The 25,363-nt window shown below is 44.5% G+C and overlaps 1 protein-coding gene across 1 annotated transcript in view; it reads right to left on the minus strand.

The window, feature by feature from the left end:
* Nucleotides 1-25,363, minus strand: part of SSH2 (slingshot protein phosphatase 2) — a 128,517-nt gene that overhangs the window by 102,510 nt on the left and 644 nt on the right. The gene's annotated exons all lie outside the window — the stretch shown is intronic.

Below are 25,363 nucleotides of genomic sequence, written 5' to 3' on the forward strand. Positions count from 1 at the left end.
TCATTCCTCTCCCCACCCACCCACCCTTCCTTAATCATACATAAGGGATCAGATCACCTTGGGAAACCTTAAATACTGGACATTGGAAGCAACACTCCAAACTCCTGCCAACTTTTAATACAGTCTATTAATTCTTTAAAAAAACCCACCCAATTTCACTTTTAGGTGTTCTCTTATTATACCATGGGGACAATCTTCCAGAGGAGGCCTGGAAGGTGCCCTTCTTGCTAGCCTGTCAAAAGCTGTATATAGGGCAGCCCCACTTTAAAAGACATTTTCATGTTAAGTCTGTCTTAAGTTCTGCACTCCTATATTATTTGGCTAGTCTGATTGCACGGCTGTTTCCTGGCCTTTTGGGGATTTATGAAGTTTTTAAAAGGTTCTTTTATTGTAAACTGCTTTGAAACACATGAGGAAGCAAGGTCTGCAGGGAAACTCGCAAGCCAGATGTGAGGATGGCAGCATCCTTGCCCTGTTCTCTCTGCCCAGCATCCAGCATCAAGGCTGACTACAGCTGTGGTTCAAGACGCCAACCCTCTGCTATGAATTTGCCCAGTCCTTTCCAAAACTGTCACCATATTACATGGCAGTTAAGCATTTAGGCAGTCTTGACTGCCTAAATCAGGCTCTGAAAAGGAAAGCGGGAAGAAGGGGCAGGTCAAGAGGTGCAGAGTAGCATCTTGCCTGGAAGGGCATGCAAGCCTCTCTTTATAACCCAGATAGCAGAGATCGGTTTCTCCACATCCAAGCCTTTAATCAGCCTCCACGGGCTGCCTATGGTTTCTTCATCTTTAAGTGCTTCCACTTTCTCCTCAGGATTAATCCAGTTAAAATCCTCCCTAGCATTATGCGCACACATAAGCACAGACTGAATGCCGCTTCGTATGCAAGCAGGCTAGCCAATGGATTCTATACAAGGTTAAGTAAATAAAGCTCTATGGTGAGCAGAGGGGGGGTGTCAAAGGACCCCTTAACAGGGAACGGAGTGCTCGCAAACCAAGGACCCCCTCACACTGCCTCTGACCTTTGCCGGTGCTCCGTGCAAAGAAAAAGCTGCAGAGCTGTTTAAACCTGCCCTGAGTCTAAGCCAGTGGTTGCTACACATCTCAGAACATGTGGAGAGCACAAGTGTACCCCCATCCAATGACAGTTCTCCTGCCTATAGTCCCCCAGCCTGCAGAGCCCTCTCTTCACTTAAACAGAACCTACAGACTTGGGAGCCACTGAGCAGAGGCCAGAACCGCCTGCAGCACTTAATCACGATCCACAGCAATGATGCTCCCATAGCTTTCTACTCCTGCTGAAGCAACTCTTTCTTGCTCCTGCCTTTACTCCCCATTGGTTTGGTCTATCCCACTCAGAACTGTCTCTACTCAAACTGGGAGCAGCTCTCCAAAGCTGCAGGTCGAAGCCTTTCTGAGGGCTGCTACTCATGTCCCCTCCATCCGAACATGCCAAGGACTGAGCTTTCCATGTCTGTTCTGTCAAAGAGCTCTGGGTCTTTTTTCCATCTCCCCTTTGTGGCCATCTTTGAGAAATCACAACCTAGTGGGAGCAAGCCACCAGAAGTTAAAGGAACACTCTTGGATATGCAGCAAAGCTATGCCACTTGGGCTTCAAAAACCAACCGCTTGGCAGAATACATTTAGTTAGGTCCATTCACAGGTCAAGGATCTGGGTGCAAGGAGGCCTGCTGCCAGCGTAAGGCCAGTAATGTTCTGTGCCAAGAAAATATGCGAACTAGTCACATTTTGCAAACCAACACTTAATTACACACACGCAGCAACTCTTTTCAAATACACACAAATTTTGAAAGCTGTTAACCCTTGAACCAATGATGGCTGGCATCCAACCAGTTCCCAGATACAAAGATTATTAAACAAGGCAATTTTTTCTTTACACGCGAGTTGCCATGGCACAGTCTTTTTTTATATACTGTTACCAAAAAAGTAGTGTTACATTCGAGTTTGGCGGAGAAAAAAAAGAATTCTCAATAGCCACACACAGGGGGAAAAAATGGTCCCAGGCAGAAAGGATTTAAGGAAGGAAGTGATGGGAAAAAATTTCTGACCCTGGAGAGGCAGCGCCAGTCAGAGGTGACAATACTGAGTAGACAAAATAAAATGGTTTGACTCTATATAAAATATGTTCATAGAATGGAAACAATCCAGGGCTAAACAGATCCTTGATCTGATCTGGTACAACAGCTCTTACATTGCAGCACTCTTCACAAGACATTTTAAAATGAAAAATAAGGCTCTACCCCCATTTCTCCAACACACACAAGGTTGAGAGGGTCTGTGCCACACCCTACAGTATTCAGGATGTATGTAAGGTACACAAAAAGCGTTTTAAAAAATATGGTTTGCTAAGGGACATTTGCTACAGGCAAGGAAAGGCCTTTTTTAAAAACAAGCAGACACAACCACATTGGGCATTGTTTGAAATGCCTTTTGCGTAGATATCAAAGGTATTTGTTTCCCCTTCAAAAGGGGAGGGGGGGCTTGAAGCCACCTTCTTCCTGTAGCAGACACAGAAGCCCGTGAGCTGCTAGAGGAACTTTCAAAGCCAAGCTGCACAAAAACACAAGCCCCAGCCAGCACCAGCCGCTTGCAGACCTTTTATGAAGGGGGAAGCTTGTACCCTTCATCACCATCTGTGCTGATCACAGCCAGAGTGACTCTTCTGCATAAATATGAATGGGAAGCACGAAGCACACATGCAGCGTTCTCTCCCCACAATCAAAATTAAGAAAACCAAAAACAGAGGTGAAGGTGACTGGCAATTTGACTAACATATGCCTCCTATGAGACAACATTCCCTTTGCAGGTCTACAAGCAATGACATCTTCCTCCCCAGATTAGAATTAAATTCTGCATTTCTATGGGTCAAGACTGGGGAGGGGGGAGAAAACTGCCCCACCCAAGGGTTGGAGCAGTTTAGTCACAAACCTTGCAAAGCTGGGCTGTTACACAACCAGCACTGTCAGAAGAGATCATTTGCATTTTTTGCTCTTTTTGAATAACAGACTAAAAAAAAATGCTGGCAGACTCTGGATTTGTAATGTCACGGAACGTTCAAACATGTTAACTACACAGGGAGGCAACTGTCAGCGATTGAACAGTGACCCCTCTGCATGCAAGCAGTGCCGGAGGAGAAGAGGCAGTTTGGCAGAGATTAGTCTCACATGAGGTCTAGAGACGGGAGGAGCCGAGTTCATTTGGCAGGAAAGACAGCAGTACACAGGCATGGTGGCTGAGGAGAAAGAAGCTGATGGTAAGATGCTAAAAGCTGAAGCTTGGGGGGAAAGATGGGAAAGAGGGACAGGCTGGAAAGAAAAACACTCCCACTGGGCTGAGACCCAGAACGGGCAGCATACTGTGGACGGGTAAGAGAACGCCAAGGGGAATGCTGGTTGGAAAAGTTAGGATCCTGGAGGAGATGCTGTTGCCTGTGTTATGAGTCTTTCTACATGAGACATCTTACACAAGCATGCTCAAGTGTAGGGAGACACAATGATAGCCAGGAAGTGTAGTTTAAAAAGAGCCAAACTCTCTGTCAATTTCACCTCTCTACAGAGTAGGCAAAGATCCCTCCTCAGAGAGTTTGTTAATTTCCTCTTTGCCTCCCCAAAGGCTCTGTCAATTTCACCTCCCCTTCCTAGCTAACACTGCCTCTCTCTACACTTGAGTATTCTCATGTAAGATGTCTCGTGTAGAGAGACTCGTGCATCACTGATGCCAGTGGATGTGACAGTATCCATGAATGATCAGTTCAATAGTGTTGCCCGGGAGTGGCTTCTTTCACCTACATCTGGACAGGATAATTCACCCATTTTTGAAACAGCTACTCTAGCAACACTGATCCACAATACTGTAACCTCAAAACTTGATTACTGTAATGTGTCTTAAGTGGGGCTTCCCTGGAGCAGACTTGGATGCTGCAAACTGGTCCATAATGCAGCAGTCTGTTTATTAATAGGCATTAGCAAGACCACTCATATGGCAGTAATAGTGCAACAACTCCCTGGTTGCTTCCAGATCCAGCGCAAAACTCTGGCCTTGACCTTTAAAGCCCTTTACCAGCTGCGTCCTCCAGTACTTAAATGACTGCCTCTTCCCCAAGGGAGCCTGGGTGGACATTAAGAACTTTGCAACAAGGTTTCCTCTCTCCTTAAGGGAGATGAGATCCGAAGGCCGGGGCAAAAGGTTTTTTTATGGCAACCTCATCCTTACAGAAGGGGCTGCTGGTTGAAGTCTGGGCCACCTCTCCTCTCATCTTGCTGAGGTGGCAATGTAAGATTCTATTGTTTAGGTGGGCTTTTCCCTCACTTCCCTTTTTATGGTGTTTAACTATTTTAAGGTTTTTAAACATGTCAGGTCTATGTTCAGTTTTAATTTGCTCATTTTTTAGCAAAAGGTAAATAAATAATGATCCAAGGGGCTGCATACAAGGTCTATTACCACCGCTGGATTTTGATTCTCACCCCACACACAGACACGCTTGTTTGACTGGACTGCTCTTTGGATGATGCAGGTTGTTCTACAAAGAAGGTAATACACAAGAGGGTGGGTTGGTGTGTGTGTGGGAAAAAAAACCTTTTTTGTGCAGGGGAGCTGCAAGGAAAAGGCAATCCTGGCTTTAACACAGCTCATGTGCCATTCAGGCCCCAAGCCCCAGGCCAGACATACTATTTAAGGACCACAAGTGGCTACAAGCCAAGTAGGTCAGAAGATACAACCACCCTCTCAATGCTGGGTGTTCCCAGAAGCAGCTGCCAGGAAATAAAAGTGTGGAGATCAGTATGTGTCTGGGGGGGCGGGGGGGGGGCACGGCATGATATTATCTGAGCTGGTTCTGGACATGGGAGACACACCTTCAGAGCGAAAAATCACAACACGTTGGGCAAAGAGGACCCAAGGAGAAGTTGCTCATGATACTCCCCTGTAAAAACACCAGTCTTACAAAAAACCTGACTCCACCCACACACACGGTTTATAACAGGCTACAACGCATAAGAGTCACAAGCAGGTCATACAGCAACAAAAAGCTCAATGCACCATTTCCCAAGCAAACTTTAAAGGGGTGATTTTAGTCAAGCCTCCACCCGTAAGTCTGATATGGCGCTTCATTTTCTCTCATGATTTAAAGAATAGAGAGTTAAAACTGAAAGGTTCTGAGGCAAGCAACACAAAGTACCTCTGGCAAAGGTGCAGCTTACAGGACAGGAGCTGCGGCTCAGTGGTAGAGTCTCTGCTTGGCATGCAGAAGGTCCCAAGTTCAATCCCTTGTAATGTAGACAGAAGGATTAGTCAACAGGTGATCTGAAGGAGCTCCGCCTGAGACCCTAGAGAGCCACTGCCAGTCTGAGTAGAGAAGGCTGACCAAGGGTCTCTTTCAGGACAAGGTCGCTTCATCTGTGTTTAACTGGAGCCAGGATTTCACAGTCTCCTCCAATCTTCTAGCCTCTAGACCAGATCAGACTAGGGTGGCCCTTTCTAAGCCTTACATAGAAGCTAACAGGGCAGATCTCATGACAAACCACAGCTGTGACTACAATAAAGTGTGACCACTTTTAGAAGACCATTTTTGGCCTGACCTTGTCAACCAATCATGGTGTGTTCCTTAACACAGCGTAAAGGTCCATGGCCCAGGTTTTCTTTCTACTCACAAGGAGAACCAACCTAAGAATCAGTTCTCCACCTCCCACTCCACTGCTGGTGTCCTCCTTTCGGCTTCACGCTTCTGTCTTCAGTGGTTTCCTATCCCATCCGCTAAAGGCAGGGAGCTTGCCAACAAGTCAGTGCAAGCAGCTGCAGGGAGGAGCCCAGCTCAGAGTTCAGGAACAAGAAAGCAACTAGGGAGAGAAGGGGAAACAACCGGGCAGCACGATCAACTTCAAGGAACTGTCCTGGATCCTCATGGACAACTCTGCCCAGGTCCATGTTCTTCTTGGTCAAGATTGATCCACTCGAATTTGGATGTCACTCATTGACACTTTACACGGTGAGGCAGTTTTGTCCCAGCAACTGCAAAATTATAATGGTCCTATATAACTGGGCAGGTGAGGGGAATTAGAATTCTATATCCTATAACGACTGTGTAAATTACAATCACAGCTGCATCTATTTGTTCATTCAGCATAATTTATTCTATTCCAAGAAGTCAAAAAGAATTATGCAAAGGCCTGGCCTCAGGGAACCCTGCTCAGCACTACCACATGTGCCCCTTCTCCTAGCTTAATCTTGGAAACAGGACACATGGAAACAGGACACTGTTTCGGCCGGCAAGCCCCCTGCAAGGCAGGTTAGGCTGAGAAAGCCTGCACCTGAAGCGCCCCTTCAACTTTATTAAAAAGCGAGGATTTGAACCCGGGTCTCAACAGGAAGGTCATATTCGAAGCACAACACAGAAAGCAGTCAATAAATGTGGCCATTCGTGTGCTTCGGGATATGGTTTTCTAATCCCTGAAAAAAAATTGAGGTGAAAGGATGCTACCAGAGCCACAGAAGATCTCATTGCTATGAGCAGCCCTCTTCTTTGCATGGAAGGACAGACGGCTGTTGTCAGCCACAATTCCCAGCGTAGATCATGAAGAAAATGAAGAGTCAGAGGAGTTAGCCGTGTTAGTCTGTAGTAGCAAAACAGAAAAGAGTCCAGTAGCACCTTGAATGAAGAGTCAAACAGTCATCAAATGCAGACAATGAATCTGCGGCGGCGCTGCGGAGGACAAAAGGAATGATATAGTTCTGGAGAGAAACTATTGGCCCTTCGTAAGTATTTGAGAACAAAACGAGCCTCCATTTCCACATCAGATTTGAGAGCCAACGTTCTGTTCACTGTACCAGCTTGCCCCCACTCTGAAGACTGGATTTGTTTGCCAGGGTACAGTAATGCCCTCCATTCATCCAACAGCTGGTATGTCCAGGGATCTCACTGGAAGAACGACATTCAGCCAACTCACACCTATACTTTTCAAAGGACAGAAGAATCATCCTAAGCCCTACGCTTCACTTTTGCGCCACCCGCGCTGCCAACTCAGCAAGGAAAGAGCTACCTAATCATCTCGAGCACAGCCACAGTGACCAAGACAGCAGGAGCAGCCCTTTGCAAAGCCCTCGCCCCCATTATCTTCCTTCCTTCCTACCCAACCCTTGTGTCTTGGGCACGAAGCCACCATCACCCCCCTGGCTTTTGAGAAAAATCACACTGGGGCGACACAACATGCTCCCTTGGAAGGCATTGCTTGCTCCCAGCTGGGCTGATGTCGTATTGTTATCACTGCCGTTTTAAAGCAGCCGAGCAACGTTCTTGTGTGAAGTGAGGCTGTTCAGACACCACAGGAGTCAAAAGCAGAACCTGCAGTTTGCTTTCCCAATTATTCAACAGGATGCCTTAACCAACTATCAGAGTTACTCTTCTCCACCGGAGAGTTTCAGGACCCAAAACTCCAGCCACAGCAACCCACAGCTGTAGCTTTCAAACCTCCCCAGATGGATTCATTGGCCAGAAAACTGCAAGAAGTGACAGAGGATTTTAGGGTAAATAATCAGTGCACAGGGGAATTACGCTGGGCCTCTTCTTGAACATGCCTAACACCCAGAGAAAAAGTGGAAGAAATGGGCAAACTGTCTTGCAAGAAAGCTCACCGACTGATCACCCTGATAAGCTTCCAAGGTCCATTTGAAACTCTGAACTAGGGTTGGTGAATAGCCAGTATCCATTTGGCCAGAATTCGATGAAATAAAGCCAGAAAAAAGAATCTAGCTGCATTGTGCTTGAAGTCCTTATGCTTATAAGGCACATTAGAGTATTAAGGCATTAAACGTGGGTGGAGGAGGGAGACCAATACCTTCAATTTTTGTTGGTCACAGCAGCCATCAAACTGCTTAGCTACCTCCGGGGCTAAGGAACAGAACAGCTGGACTACTGCTAGTCTACGCAGGCCAAGAAATAAATATAGGTGGCAAGAGACCAGATTCCACAGCATCCCTGAGCAATCTTTGTGAAAGAAGTGTTTCCTTGCCTATTCAAAAGCAAATCGGTACTTTGCCTTTATGACCTTTTTGAAAGGCTTCTTTCTGCTTGTTGGAGAGCAGCCTACCCATGCTCTTACATTGAACATAGAACAGAACTAGCTTCTTACCTCAAGTATTTTAGGTCTTCCATTCACAAGTAAGCAAAGCCCAACCTGGGGTGCCAAAACCTTGGTTAAATGAAGTTAGCAATGTTTTGGTGTTCTACTTAGCTTGTAAGAGCACCCTTAATCAAACTGTATAAATCTCTATGGTGTTGGTGACATATCTTTGTATATATAATCACTCAGATTGCCTAGTTAACTATTTGGTTTCTATGTATATCTATGTATAGTGTTAAATCAAAAAGAGTCCAGTAGCACCTTTAAGACTAACCAATTTTATTATAGCATAAGCTTTCGAGAATCAAGTTCTCTTCATCAGATGCCTGATCAAAACTGGGCAGATACAGAAGAGGAGGAGGGAGAGGGGAGAGAAAGAGAGGAAAGAAGGGGGCATAAATCACAAGAGGACAGAATGCAATTAGCATGGAGGCTATCAAAACATTCCTTTGCTTGGAAATGTAAACATCGGTGTGCAGTCAGTTTGCTGCATTAGCCTCCATGCTAATTGCATTCTGTCCTCTTGTGATTTATGCCCCCTTCTTTCCTCTCTTTCTCTCTCTTTCCCCCTCCTCTTCTGTATCTGCCCAGTTTTGATCAGGCATCTGATGAAGAGAACTTGATTCTCGAAAGCTTATGCTATAATAAAATTGGTTAGTCTTAAAGGTGCTACTGGACTCTTTTTGATTTTGCTACTACAGACTAACACGGCTAACTCCTCTGGATCTATGTATAGTGTTGACTGTTCTTGTACTTCCTTATATATAAAATAAAACAAATTATATATATATATATATATATATATATATATATATATATATATATATATATATATATATATATATAAAAATGAAGTTAGCAACAAGACAGGGCCTCGCCAGCTCCACTCTGTCATTCAACCTACTGCAACAGATGGCCGGTGCTCCAGGAATTCCTACAATGCTATCTAGCCTAGGGCAATGTTAACAGCCTCCATTTCCCTCTTGTCTGAAGCAGAAATCAAATCCAACCCGATGAAAAAGTTCCATTCTCCGCTGTTCTACCCTCTGCCACTACCTGTGGAATTCCTTGAGTATCTGAAGAAGTGAGCTGTGGCTCACAAAAACTCATACCCTCCCACTAATTATGTTAGTCTTAGAGGTGCTACTGGACTCTTGCTCTTTTCCTTGGGAATTGGGCAGCTCTAACTCAAGGCTGCTGCAGATCAGCAGCTGGTTAGCAGATCACCTGGGCACAAGATGGAGGCTATAAGGAAACAGGCAGGGCACCGGGAAGGCAAACTCCTGGCACAATCTGTAGATGAAAAAATGGCTCAGGGTGGTGGTGGTGGAGAGAGCCAGAAACCCACACGGCCTTGTAGAAAGACGAGCAAGAAGTTCCTCTAGATCAGGCGTTTTTAATCTGTTCCGCAGACATCCAAGGGGTCCACGGATAGATTTCAGGGGGTCCATGAACTTGGATGGGGATTTTTTTAATAATTGGTTTCTTTTGTAATCCTATGCATTTTATTTTATGCGTTTAAAAACATTATTCTGAGAGGAATCCCCCAGGCTTCACCAGACTGGCCAAGGGGGCCATGGCACACACAAAAAGAAGTGAAGGACCCCCGCGCTAGATGATCACACAAGGAACTGGAGGTAAGCTATTTATTTTCAATGGAAGCACTTGGGTGCTTTCCTCTTCCAGGCTGCTCCCAATGCAAAAATGACTGACAATGGCACAGGCAAGTAGGCTAGTCATGTGTGCTGACTGACTTGCAAGACTGACATCTATTCACTCCTGCTTTTACTGGGTAGCATTTCCTGGACAAAATAGTTCACGGCCAAATACTGCTTGGAACTCTTTGGTGCTAAAGACCAACTTGCATGCATCGTACCTCCTTAGAACTGCCTTTGGAGGCTTAAAAGGAAGCCAAACTACAGAACAAAACCATCTCCAAGGCAGATTTTCATCTTGGATCTTGAGCACAGAGACGATGAACACCAGAGCACTTGCTTTGGTCAAGATTCCCTAACAGACATGATGAGGATTACGGGAAGAGTCTCCAAAACCACAAGGGCATCTTGCAGGAGACAGTGGTGTGGCCTTCGTACTTTAACACCAACAAGCAGCCAAGAATGTGAAGAGATGAACGTATAATAACCGTGTCGATTTCTTTGTTTCAGCCACAGGTTGTAACAGCACATCAGGCTCAAAGGGGGGCGGAGGGGGAGAGAATGCAGTTTCGAAGACCATAATCACACAACAGCAGGCAGACGACCACAAACAAAAATTACATGATACATCACAGAGCAAGAGATATCTGATGAACTCCTCCACGACAGGCTACAAGAACAGGCTCCCAATTTTCTCAGCTGAGAACATAAACAGTGCGGCCCTTTACTAACAAAATTATTTGCAAACAGGGAAGCGCAAAATCTTCGGAAAGGCCACAAACCCAAATGGAAAACTACAAAAAACACAACGGAAAACAATCTCTAGCGATTCCACATGATGGTCAATGCAAGACATAACGAATAAGGATAGACGTAATGGAATTCCAGTATATCTGGCATCCACACAGCCAAGACCATTGGGTGAAAAGACAGCCCCATAAAGGCTTTCCTCACCAGGCTCTTGAAAATACCTTTGCTGGGCTTAGTTTAATGTAATCAAGTAGTACTACTCCCAAACACAAAATAGGCATTCTGAATAACTGTGATAAATGCTAAGGAATCGTGGGCAATATCATCTGTCAGACACTAACTTAAAAGGGACTTTGGAAAAAAGCTGTGTTGATTGTGTGAATCTGTAAGTTTCTCTACACAAGGCATCTTATACGAGAACATTCAAGTGTAGGGCGATTCAATGCTAGCTGGGAAGGGTAGTTTAAAAAGACAGAGCCAAAGGCTCTGTGAATTTCCCCTCTACAGAGCTGGCAAAGATCGCTCCTCAGAGGGCTCGTTAATTTCCTCTTCGCCTCCCCAAACGCCTCTCTACACTTGAGCATTCTCGTGTAAGATGTCTTGTGTAGAGAGACTCTGATTTTGCTCGCTTTAATGTTTATGGTATAGGGGCTTTCCACATGGGTTTTTTTTCCCCTCGTAGGTTCTAGCCCCGTACTGTTTCGGTTTATTTCCTGATTTGCTCACACATTTTTTGCCTTTTGTTTCACACGATGTTTTTTTGTTTTTTTCTCAGTTCTTTTGAGACCATTTTTATTCCATTTTTCTGGAAGCTATGAGTCTATTTTTTCCTCGTATATAAAGTTTCTTCTGGTTTTGTTTGTCCCATCCATTCTCACCCACATTCAACCCACCGTTCAACAGATTGGAAGTTTGTCATCATCAAACCACTCCTCCCAACAACTTCCTTTCCCCCCTTCTGGGGGCTCTCTTGTTTGCACCACGGGTGGGTACTTAGGTATGAGTAGAGGAGCTGCTCCCCTTTAAGGCTTCCCATGCAAAGACTCGCAGTGTATTCATTTTCTCTTATTTTTTCAAATTCAGCCCTTATAAAGGTATAGCAATAAAGGCATGTGCAAAAATTAAAGGGGATGAGCGGGAGCTGGCATTGTCACCAACGATGCCATCAATAATGATGGCACCCTCTCTGGGAAATCCTGATTATTTAAGGCCTCTGCAGAACAAAATAAACTGACTCTACAACTGTAAAAATGCAGAGTAAGAGCAGATGAGCAGAAGAACCATACCTAAACTGATTCCAATGCTTGTGATTCACTGCTAAAAAAAATCAGGAATAAGTCAAGTGTGTGGAAAAGCCCAATGCATTTGAAAATCGCTCTGAGTGAATGACAGAAAAGCAGCATATAAATAAAGCCGTATTTTAAATAAATAAATGCAAAAACTATGCCTTTGCCCAGCTATTTAAAGTTGACTGTTCCATAAAGAGATTTTAGCAGATCAATATTCCGCTAACTTCTACAGATAAGCTCTGACAAAAGTATCAGGACTTCTGCATCTAAGAGTCTAACCTCAATACACAGAAGAGACTTTGAAAAAGGAGCTCAACTCCCAGACTGACCCCATGTGTTGCATGGGCAAGAATTTTGATTTTACAAGCAGCCACACCCCCACCCTGATTTACAAAAAATTCCAGATGGTTAGCTTCTAGATTAGTACATTCAGGGCTTTTTTTCAGTGGGAATGCAGTGGAACAGAGGTCTGGCACCTCTTAAAAATGGTCACATGGCCAGTGGCCCTGCCCCTTGATCTCCAGACAGAGGGGAGTTTAGATTGCCCTCTGTGCCGCTCGGTGGCGTGGAGGGCAATCTAAACTCCCCTCTGTCTGGAGATCAGGGGGCAGGGCCACCAGCCATGTGACCGTTTTCGCCGAGGGCAATTTAAACTTAAAAAAACTCCCCCTTTGTTCCAGCTGACCCAAAGTGACATCATTGTGCGGTCTTGAGTTCCACCACTTTTCCCAGAAAAAAAGCCCTGAGTGCATTCAATCTTATAACAGATATATGTCCTTGCCAAAGTGTATCTCCAGCTGCCAACCTGTTCCATTCTGAAGTTCACCATAAGCCATCTGCATCTCTTCCCACACACCATCACCCTGCATTTGCATTTTATGTTCACAAGTAGCCATTTCTGTTGTTGGCCGAATGCACAGACTTGTCTTAGTCTTCTCTGAATGAAACAAGGGCCACATCACCTGTACATGGCAATAAATAAATCAATAAGAAGCCTAATCTAACAGGACAGCCAAGAGGTCCCGGTTTATAGCTGCAGCTGTGTGTTCACCACAATTCTGTGGGAATATGAAGACAATCAAACGTGAATGTTCAGTCCAGCTTTCTTTTATTTATTTATTTTTTAAAGGACAGGTTTGTAGTCCTCATAGCTATGGCTGATTCCGCACACGTTGGATAATGCACTTTCAATGCACTTTATTATTCGTTTGAGGTGGATTTTTTGTTCCGCACAGGAAAAAATCCATTCCAAATGATCTATAAAGAGGATTGGAAGTGCATTATCCAACATGTGCGGAATCACTCAATGAATATACATGTAACAGTGGCAGCACAGTACCTGTTAAAACTCTCAGCAGCCACTGAATAATATTTTAGTGGTTCTGCAGAATTCCTTTTTCCTTCACATGGCTGGCAAAAACAGAATTATTCAAAGTAGAAAAAACTATACAGAGCAAGAAGAGAATGTAGAGTTCCCCAATTGGAATAATTTACACAGACGGCAATATCCAAGACTTTTCAATCCCCCCCACCCCTTAACTGCCATGTGCAAGTCATTAGTCATCAGCTCAAGTCACAACATACTCCACCCTGCAGGAAATACAAAAAAATCATAAACGGATGCACACCCTTTTGGCAGGCGCATTCAGCATTACCGAAGCTGAACCTTTGAGAGTCTTCCTGCATTCTAAACAGTTGCAAGGGCAAAGTCACGAATACCAGCTCAAAGCAGAGAACAGTTAGAACGTGTCCGGTTTCAGTGGAGAAGACCACATCCTTTAGCAGTTTTAACAGAAGGGAAACAAACATCAAAGTACAAGAGAGGGAAACAGCCAGCCCTGTTCAGTACCTGACATAGCTTGGAAGAGGAACAGCCTCGAGATCGGTTGCATGTGAGTGATGGCACCAGAGCTCAAGCCTGTACAGCTTAACATGCTGTTCAAGAGAGCCAGCTTGATGTAGCGGTTAAGAGCGCGGGACGGAGAGCCGGGTTTTATTCTCCACTCCTCCGGTTGAAGCCAGCTGGGTGACCTTGGATCAGTCACAGCTTCTAGGAGCTCTCTCAGCCCCACTCACTTTACAGGGTGTTTGTTGTCGTGGGGATAATAACATACTTTGTAAACTGCTCTGAGTGGGTGTTAAGTCATCCTGAAGGGCCATGTATAAATAAAATGTTATTATTATTATTATTAATTTACAGCTCCTGTAACATCTGCCGTCGCCAGCATTTGCATATCGCCATCACCAGGACGCAGGCCATGTAGCAGAACAGCATTAGCGAGACACAGGCAGATCTTTGCCAGCAAGGAGGTTACAATCCAAATCTGTCCTCAGGGGTGACAGAGACGAGTCAAGGCATTGCAGATGAAGGCTGGAAAGCACAGCCACACATGCTAGGTCTTTATTTTAGTCCAAGTCTAAGAAGGCAAGCCAAAGGCTTCCTGGAAAATAAGAATTCAAGGAGTGATTGGGGGAGGGCAGCACCACATCGGTGTTTTAACAGAGAGCTTCAGACCTCAGGGACAGCAAAAGACAATGAATGGACAGAGTCATTTCAAATGCATCAGCTATATTCATTCACATTAAGCCAATATGAAGGTTCAGACTCAACAGAAAAAGGGAATTCACAACAGAAATCCCTGGTTCAAATCTCACCTTCCCCTGCAACTCACTAACAGTGCAATCCTAGGCAGAGTTACTCCAGTCCAAGCCAATTGAAATCAATGGGCTTAGACTGGAGTAACTCTGCTTAGGCTTGCACTGTAAGTGGCCCCTAGCTAGCCATGACTGACTCCACTCCTCTCCAGTAATATGGCAATAGTGATATTTACAGTTTAGCATGAGGATCACTAAGGAAAAAAAGCAAACCTTGAGACAGCATATGTAAATGGCAGCCAGAAGGGGTCAAGAGCAGAGCAGACCCACAAAAGCCAATCATGGCGCAGAATCGAGCCAGCAATGGCAGCACACACAACCTTGCATAATCCAAGATCCAGGGTGCCTTGTTACAAATCCAGATTAGCATATATCCATTAATGGAATTAGAGAAAGACAAGCGTGTGAAGCCCTCTGGCAACTGCTGAACTCCAGCCAGTAACTTCTCCCCACAACTGGGTAAGTTGAATTCACAGTGGACACAACCCATTGGAACCGCCTCCTACATCAACCCTGCAAAAACCAACAGGAGCAGCACAAGAGCTTTCCTGCCAATTGAAATGGCTGAAGGTGCGCCTGCTGCACTGGGCAGACAAGGGTCTCAGGCCTTGCTCTCCTGGGGCAGAAGACTATACCACCCTAACCTGTTGGTGGGAGAATTATATCTAACACACACATCACTATCAACATGCATAGTGTACAAAGGACAAGAAATGGGCCCCTGCTGCCCCAAGACACAAGGGATACAGCAGAAGAAATAGAGAGGAGGATACAGAGGGGAAGAACAGGCATTCTTTCAAGGGATGCAGGCATAGGTTTAGTTTCTCTTGGAGAAAGGGACCTGGAGGTTGAGCCAAAGGCTTCATAGAAAAGAAGCAAGAGAAGCAGCAACAGATACGGTTCGAGGTCCAAGCCAAAAGTTCAGCTAGGGTGATAAGGCAGAGGTGGGTGAGCGTCTAGGAGATCTATAGGCAGCCAAAGGTGGTGGTGCTGGAGAGACAAGAAAGGGGAGGAGCAAGAGATTGAGGGGTGGGCGGTTTGTGCTGGACCCAGGACTGGACAGGAAGTCAGCATAAGGATTTGAGGGGCACCTCATGGACAGGACAGCAAGCGCATGAAAGGAACGCTAGGTACAGGCATGGTGTGTGACAGCACAGTGGGGCAGGTTGCAGCAGTCAAAGTGAGAGACAACCAGAGTGGGAACCAGGGGTTTTGATATGAAGAAAAAAGTTCTTTAGTTTTGCCATCTTCTAAAGACTATCTAGGAAACTGGCTTGACAGAGAGAAGGGTTCTAGCCAAGCCTGTTCTCTCCAGCATGCTCTTCCGTGCACAGGGAATCTCCCCCGACACAAGGCTTACATTTCATAGCCCAGACATAAGTTGACCACCTAAGAGCGGCATGTTCCATTCAACAAGTTACTTTTTTATGAGAGGTGAGGTATGCACAAATGAAGGGTATACGTACCACAGGGACCTCGAGGGGGACAGCACATTCTGCACGCACACACCCAAAAACCCCAGAATTTATTTCCCTTCCATGGGAGTGAGTGGGCCCACGTCATTTATACAGGGCAAAGCAAAAGATCAGCTTCTGAGTTGGGGGTTAAGCCCCCCACATCTAGGGTGAGTGAGGGACAGCTTCCTCCTCCCCTCAAATGTATCCTAGAATGCTGCTTTCTCGTGCGTCTAGAGATTTGATGCTAAGCTACATCTACCTTCTCTGTCAACTTGCCAAGATACGGCAACATTGTTAGGATATTTCAGATGCAAATATGCGATCAAATAGTCTGTTTGGGCTCAGAATCCATGACGGTGCAGGCAGAGGGAGTGGTTCTATGCATACCACGCTAGTATGGCAATCTCTGCTTTTGCAGAGAGAGCTACATGCAAGAAAAAGGGAGCGCACCATGCTAGGCAGACCAAACCTATCCAACCTCTTAAAACTAGAACAAAAGCCCTTGCCTCTCGCTGCCCTGAGTGTGCCACGCCGAAGACACTTGAGAAAGCATCATTGTACACAGCTCATTTACATTGGCAAGAGTAAGACAGACACCAGTAGCTGCCAAGTGCAACAGTTATTCTAGCATTACCCAGACCCTCCGCACAGCTGGTGCTGAGCATAAATCTCTACTTCTCCTCTCAAGGAGTTTCTCTCCCCGTCTCCATGACATGAAGGTATTTTTGTTTGGCACCCACCATCGCAGACACACTGGGAGGAATTTGACCAATAGCCCATAATCCAAAAAAAAAAACACACACCAAGAGCACACTCAAGTTCACATGGAGGAAGAAGAGCCCAAAATTAACTTCGGCTTTGAACATTTCTGGCCAACCCACATTATATCACAATAAATTCTAAATACCACTAAAACGATGTGATATTCACTGGCCACTGTGTGGAGTATGAAAGCTGCCCACAAACAAGATAGAGTCTCTTAACTACTTAAGGCAGGGGTGGGCAAATTGCGGCCCACGGGCCACATGCGGCCCGCTACAGAGTTTTTTGTGGCCCTCCAAGACAGTCAGAAAAATCCGCCTTGAACCGAGATTTCCTTCTAAAATTAAATGTGCTTGCAGCTATAGATGATATGAAATTAGCACAATAAATAAATTGAATAAAACTACCACTATTTTATTTAATTTATATTTATTGATTTTTATGATACAATTTATACCTTTTCTGAAATGCAAAGTTAACTAATGAATGCAATCATTTTAAAAGGTGCGGCCCTCCGCTAACCTCCGCTCCCACAAAGTGGCCTCCGAGCCAAAACAATTGCCCACCCCTGACTTAAGGGACTCCCCAGGTATGCCAAGTAATAAGATTATGTAAAGTAATGAAGAAAAAACCCTACAAAACCAGCCTGTGTTTTAAGAAGCATGCGATCTTGTAGCGAGCAGCTGAGTAACAATTGTGGGAATTGGGGGAAGAAGGGGAAAGAAGTCGGCCTAATCATGCCCCTGAGAACTGAGATCTCTAGAGGAAGAGATTTTCAAATTGTTTCTCCCCCGCCATGATTTCTTGCAGGCCGCTGACTAGTAACAGTAATATTGCCCGGCATTTATATTATGCTTTATGGTGTTCATACAACTTCTTAGTAATTCTTTAGCACCCTGAAGTGAGTCGGGATTATCCTCCTCTTCAGAGGTGGCTGAGAGAGAAAGAGAAAGGGCAGCATTATCCCGATGGATACAAGATTTGGAACAAAGGTCTTCCTGGTTCACAGTACAGTCTAGCTGTACTTGGTCTCTTTTTAAGTAGACTGGGTCAAAGACATCCAATGAACTTGAGCAAGAATCTGAATAGAGACGTCAAGGCCCAGGTGGGGAGGAGATAAGAGGAAAAAAGTCTTTTTCGATGATTTCAATGGAAAAGTTTGGGGAATTTGAGGAAACATTTTTAAAAGTCCTATGAAATACCTTCTCTTTTGAAACGAGTGCAATGTTTTAAGACAAGGTTTTAAGACTCATTCAAAATGTTTAGCATGAAAAAATTTTATTTTACAGAATTACATAATGATAACTGCTATGTGTATACTTGTATACATAAACACTGTATTTTCAAGGATATATTTACAGCTTAAAAGTGAATAATTATGGCAACAGTTAATATATTATAATGCATTTGATGGTACTTATTTAAAAATTCAGTGTTATAAATAGTTTAACTTGATGTCTAAATATACTGCTAGTCCTACTGTAGCTGTATGAAATTGTTATTTGGAAAGAAACTCAAAGTTTTCTCATTTCAACTTTTATTATTTCCTACTGCTCAGATGGCTGAATTTGTGTGTGCGCGTGCGGTGCATGCACACACACACACACACACACAGATAGAGTGCAGCAATCAGGAAAAAACGGCATTCATACTTTTAAATTTCATAAATATGCAAATAAGTACTAGGCATTTTGTGTTGTTCGGACACTAAGATAAGCTTAGATTCTATAGGAAATTAAATAATGCATATAGTATTCCCCCCACCCCCCAAGATCCCACCACCACTGGCCCCAATTTAAAAAAATTTCCCATTGCTTCAAAATTTCTCAGCTAGTGTGGCGTCACGATTAGATCGTTGGATTAGGATCTGGGTCACACTAGCACTTTACACACACTCTACATCCCAGGCAGGATGTAGGGATAAAATGGAGAGAATGATATAAGCTGTTTTGGGTCCCCACTGGAGAGAAATTAATTAACATCCCTAGATGTAAACACAGGTCTTCTCAGCACTGGTGTTCAGCAACGGAGCTCCCAAGTCCAATAAATACCATGCCAGCTGTAAGCATTTCACATTCAGTTCTTGAATACCCGTCAAAACGTTTTTTCCCCCAATATTCAGCCACCTGCAAAACAAAACAAGGCTGACTGAGGGTAGGGAGTGGCAGTCACATTCAGGGAAGCCACTTTCACCTGATGGAAGGGGAAGGATGAGAAGCAGGTCTCTTTCGTGCTGTGTCTGACCTTGGTGCTGTGTGTACAGCAAGAACGGCAGTGGCCACTTTGCCAGTCTGGAGGCACCAGATCTTGCCTCCCTCTGCAACCAGCCCCGGAAACAAGGATCCCCCAACTCTTGTCTCTCTTATAATGCAGAAGAAAGCAGACTGCATTGCTTCGAACGACAATGCCTTGAATATCCTCCTCTTTTCTGATAAAGGTTGGGGGACAGAAGGCAGGAATATGCATTTTAAAACCAGAAATGCAGCCTTCCCCTTTTCTGGGTCAGCCGTCTTCTCTGCCCTCTGGGAAACAATATGGTATCTTATTGGAACAAGCAAATCAGCTATGATTCAAGGACCAGACGCCCTGCCCAGACCCACCCTCTCTCTCTGCTGCCTCCCCCTTCTCCGCAGTAGGCACGCTCTCTCTGAAATGAAAAAAGGGCTTTAAGTCACACGTGATCCTTTCAATAAACGTAGTTGAGAGAGGAGAGGAGGGGTTGTGGCCTCCAGTTTCCCTTCTCTGCGGAGGCACTTTGGGCTACCTCTGACAGCAACACTGTGAGGGCAGTGACATGACGACAGCTGCAGGTTACAGATCACAAAAACAGATTACAAGCAGGTTACAGATCAGCATCTTAAATCCAAGAACTGCAACTTGGCTATTTCATTATTTACCGCCTGTTCTCCCTCTCAACAATTCAGGGCAGATTACTCTGTAATATCAGAAAAATGATATATTCCTGCATTGCAAGAACTCATGACGTAATCCCTAGGAGAATGATGAGAGAACACAGACTACAGAGTATTTCCACACGCGCTCGTTCATTCATCCACAGAGTTATCAAAATGTTCAGGTTCTTTCATGAGACAGAAAAACTAAGATTTGACATATACCACATACACTGGATTATCCATTCAAATATTAGAGAAATGCGGAAGCTTTTACCACTTCCTCCTTGAAATTCAGGATCTGAAGCCTGCCTCATAATGACGCTTCACAGCCTAGCTCAGAGCAAAACCACGGTACAGACTGAACACAACACGAGGGCACGCAAGTCACAAACCAGCCAGGTGAGAGGAGAAGAAGCTCTACAACAGCAGCCAGGAAACAAGACAAGCCACACGTGCACAACATCTCCTCCTTCATATGTATCAAACATGAGCATCGCTCTGACTGGGAGATGGAAGCAGCAGTAGGGCCGGCAGAAATGCCTTTACACAAGTTCGAGTCTCTTTTGTGCTGCAGGCTCAGTGTGCAAAAGTCCCTCTGGATTCAAAGGCCCCCCATGGACCACAAGCTAGAGAACCTGCCTCTAGCAGAAAATACAAAAGAACAATTGGCAAAAAGCTCAGTTCCCTCAAAGTCCTTGGGCAGCTTGAACCATTTAACTAGCCATTTGGTGACTACCACCTTTTAGAACAGGATGTCGTAGTTTTCTTTCCATTTATATTCACAGTTTTAAAAATAATTTTTATTAGGCAGGCTGGAAAGGTACGCATCAGAGACCAACAACAAAATTCTGGTTGTCAGTCTCTTAGCACAGCTCTGTGAATTTCTGCATCATGAAAGCAGAGATATTAGTGTTGAGTCTACAACCCTATCTTTCATGTCCCTCCCCGCAAATACCCCCATGGCTGCCAAGGTACACTTGAAAAGGTACAGCCAATGCCCATTGCAGTTTCCAGTCCCAGCAGAGGAAGAGCTGAGGCTCAAGCTACATGCAACACCAGCCAATCTGTACATCTGCCCCACCCCATGATGCATGAGATGGGTACAGCAAGTCCAATTTTAAGAACAAAAGGGGCACACAGGTGAGTGGGTAGGGGTGCTAAACCTTCCCCACCTGCAGCTATTCCTTCAATTTTTCCTATAGTACAAAAGAGGTAGGATGAAAGGAAAAGCTGCAAGCAGACGCTGCACTCGCTGTTTGCCAATTTTGGTTTTAAACATCAGCCTTTTTGGCCCATGCTTTATACTTGACTGGGGGCGACTCAGAGGGTCCCAAAGCCTCCAGAACATCCTCCAAATTCAAACCAAATTCAGCAACTGGACTTCTAGGTCACAAGATGCTCTGACTAAGCGATCTGTTGAAAGGCAAGAGGTCGCACAACATTAGATATCAATATATGATGTGCTCATCAGAGACGAGAGGCGATAAACAGAACACATTCATCTTGATGGCAAGCCTGCTCAAGTGTAATTCAGAGGCCCCACTAATAGGATCATTATCTCTCAGGAACGGCTCTGAAAGGAAAACTAAAGAGACACTTATGGTCATAGGACCCTCTGGAGTGGCACCGGGTGATGCTAACTGCTTTTGGAAAGAAGTCTTGAGTTTTAGGATCAGTACCACATGTTAGTTAAGAGAATGACAAGAGAGCCAAGAAGGGCATGGTTTATTTCTCTCCTTAACCTCGAACTCATTAAGTGGCCTTAAGTCTCAGCCTCCTGCGCATCTGCGCCTGACAGCAATACTGGACTATCTTACAGGGCTGTTCCAAGCATTACAGAGGCAAAATAAGCAAAGTATTAAAATGCTCAGTATCAATCATTATTTTAAGGCACCATTTGGAACACAGGCCAAAAAGGGGGAAGGAACAAATCAAGATAAAAGTATGTTTGAAGAGAATACAATTAAAGCAGCTGGACAGGGCTAAGAGGTCATCTTATCCTATCAAGCCCCAGGCAGATGATAGTAAGCTATAAACTGAAAGCATGTGTCCTGCCAAAAGGTACCTTGAGAGCAATGCTTTCCAAAGGCTCAAGTGAGCAAGACAAGCTAGAAGCAGCAGAAGAAACTCCCTCTATCCATGTCTTCATGCTTTCCATAAACAGGCCCTAGTTCAGCTATTCTCAAACCTCAGCAACCCAAAGAACCTCATTCTACTTCAATTGTTTTCACAGATCCCCAAGCCGTCCCCTTCCTCCCTCATCCATACCCACCGGACATCCCCTTTTAAAGGGCATTGCAAGTCACATACGTACCATGCAGATTTACATCACCATTATATCTAATTCTGAACTCAGAAACAGGGTGTGGATCCTTAAATACACAGATTAGGGCCTTGAACAGACAAGACAGGTATTTCTACAAACCTGAGAAAAGCCCCAGGTTTGCAGAAAAATCTGAAATCTTAAATGCGTTGAGTTTAACCCCTCTCCCCCAATAACAGAAACAGCACCTATGTCTTTAAGAAATTTAAGACATTTAAGAAATTTAAGACAAAAAAAAGACATTTAAGACATTTAAGACAAAAAAAAGAAAAGAAATTAATGCCCTCTGAGATCTCAGTGGCTGTTTGGCGGGAGTCTGAAGGTGGGGCACAAAAAAGTAGATGGATGGATGGAAAGAAGAAAAGAGGAGAGGCTGTCGGGGGCAGGGAAGAAAGGAGCTAAAAACTGGCAGGCCAAATAAAGATGGGTGGGAGGAACAGAAGGGAGTAGGGAAATAAGAGAGGCTACCGGGCCGCCAGAAGAAGGAAAGAAGAAATAGTGTCGGTAAGGGAGGGGGACTAAGATGCCCTCTGCAAGTCCTCACAGGTCCCTCCCCTACAGGAAGAACTATACTTTAAAAGCTATTTTTTAAAAGAAAAAAAATGTCTGTGTTGTCTGTACATGTCCTGACTCAGTTCTAATCAATCTCAGCTCATGACTAGAAAGGACCTTTCCCTATCGTTTAATAACATCTCAACTGAGCCCAGGTGAATAGGTGTGGGAACAGGGCCGTATTACTCATAAGGCTGACTAGGCCGAAGCCTAGGGGCCCCACAGGGACTAGGGGCCCATCAATGTTTTTTGCTGAGGTACCCCCCCACATAAATTAGTTAATTGATTCTCTTATATAACCTCTATTAATAAGATAATTAACTGCTTCCTTAGTGAAGTGAAACAGATTGTCTCTTATATTAAAACAATTATCCATAAATTATATTTTTAATAATTAAAAAATTATTCACTTCAAAATATTACAGTAATGAACAATTATACCCCTAAAGTGTGCTTTCTTGAAGAGTTCTACGCGCGCAATACAAATATTTAAAAAATATGAGTAGAATTCTTCAGGAGACCCTCAAAATGGACATAGGGCTTTGTACCAGCTGTCATGGGGTGAACGACTGAAGTGCCGGAGGGGGCCCAAAATACCTGAAAGCCCAGGGGCCCGGCCATGAGTTAATATGGCCGTGGGTGGGAAGGGGCCTGGAAGACTCTCAGAGAAACACACAGGCCAGTGCCACAAAAACTGAACTTCCACTGTTTGCTATTATCATCTATGGATGTGGCATCTGTCAGTGATGAAATCCTTTGCAATGGAAAATAGAATGAAACATCAGTTTGATTTTGTAATTCAAGTAAGCACGACAACTGCATGAGAGGACCGTACCACCCGGGTGCCTCTCAGTCAATTAGAGTTCCTACTGCATCTCAGCAACCAGAGTGTTTTCTGGCTAGTGCTCCAAGGCAAGCGCAGATGGTGTGAAGCTTCTACCCTCCTAGAAATCTGAGAGGGCTCCATTTTTGCATTACCCAGATGGGCACGAGAGGGGCTCACCCTCTATTCTTATGAAGGACTTGTAGAACTTCTCGCAGACACCAGCTTGAGAAACACTGCATTTTCCAGTCCCTCAGAGCTTTCCCCAAATCACTACCACATAACTCCCAGCAACACTTAGAAACAGGCCCAAGATGCTGATTTTTTGACAGTGCCCCCTTTCTTTTTCATGCACCCAAGCCAAGCAGGATTCTGAAGAGGCAGCATGGAAATATCCTAAATAAATAAGTGCACAGGACTCTTCTTCTAAAGTCCCAAACAGCAGGTGAGAAACGGAATCCTTAAAATTCAAAACAGAACCAAGGTCATCATAAGTTTGTTTTAATGAGAAGATGCAAGGATAACTTGGGGTCACTTTAAAAGTTCAAAAGCCTTATCAAATTTCATTCTTACCGAATGAAAAAACACTGTTGGTTAAGAAACAGCATAATACAGTTTCCATATGTACCTTTGGCTGTGCCCAGTCTGAATAATTTTCTAATAGCCTGAGATGGCAAGCCTGAGTTGGTCTTCCCAGTAAAAATGCATAGCTAAAAAATGCTCCCCTACATATTTTAAGACTCTCCAAGAAGACCTATTCACGGCATACGTGAACACTCCCCAACCTTCTGAACTGAGGTGGGTGGCTACAGGAAAAAGGTCCCTCTCGGTGGAGGCCCCTCATTGTGGGCTCATTTCCTAAAGAAACCAATCACACCCTGAATTTTAGGAAACCAGTGAAGACTTGGCTATGAAAAATCACGACGCTATGTGCAGGGCCAATGACAAAATGCTGAGAGGCTCCAAGCCAAGCATCCTGCTAAAAGAGAGGCAACTGCTTCTGAATGGGCACTCCTTGCAAGCACAGAGGTGATGCTTCTTGAGTTCTTCTATGCACCTCATACTCCAAGGCGACAAGAGGCTAGGGCTATCACTTCTGCTTTCAGTTTCCAAGGAAAGTAAAGTATTTGCTCCCTGTGAAGCCACAGGGAGAAGCTGCCAAGCCCAGAAGCAAAAGGAAGTGAGGGCACACGGCTGTGATGAAGTGACTTTGGTGAGCTTAGCACTCTGCTAGTCAGGCAACCGGCAGGGAGTGACCCAAAGCACTGTTTCCCCCCCTGCTCCACTCAAGGCCTTTTGAATTTTACCCCATGGCAACCATGTCAGAAGCAGAAAAGTCTGCTATTGCTTCTTACACATAGGAACTGTGATTCTCGAAAGCTTATGCTGCAATAAAATTGGTTAGTCTTAAAGGTGCTACCGGACTCTTTTTGATTTTGCTTACCTTCTACCTCATTTTTGCTGCCATGGCAGAGCTTTTCTTTAAATTACACCGCTGAGTAGACAACAGCTGCTTTATCTAAGCTTACAGGGGACTCCAAGTTTCTCCCCAGTACACAGGTAATAGGCATAAAAGGTTAATAAGATACTCTTATCTCATTTCTTTAAAAAGAAACGATTTATTATGGAGAAACACATGTTAAACATTCCACCGTATGTTTTAAAAACTCTTTTAGCAACACAAGCAAGTGGATCAGTTCTCAAGTTTGCATAGAAAAGCTTCCTCATACATACTTCTCAGACATTTACATTAATTGTACTATCGCGCTCTACTCCAACATATCCTAAAGTGTGAACTTTAATTGTTTCTATCCACTATTATATTTTAGCAATAAAACCCTTTCCTGAGACTTCATAACAAAATTCTCTTCAGCCACAGCAGTACACTAACAATCTGGCACCCATTAACTGCCTATACTACCTCCCCCATGATTCTAAAAGGAGGTGAAATTCACAGTTGCAGGACTAGCAATTTAACCCTTTCTATAGCAGCTGCACTCTTTTTGTGCCAAAGTAAGCATACATCTGAGCCAGAGCAGAGATTCATCCCAGACCACTCTAAATCT

Source organism: Eublepharis macularius, chromosome 17, assembly GCF_028583425.1.
Source record: "Eublepharis macularius isolate TG4126 chromosome 17, MPM_Emac_v1.0, whole genome shotgun sequence".
In the NCBI taxonomy this organism is placed as follows: Eukaryota; Metazoa; Chordata; class Lepidosauria; order Squamata; family Eublepharidae; genus Eublepharis; species Eublepharis macularius.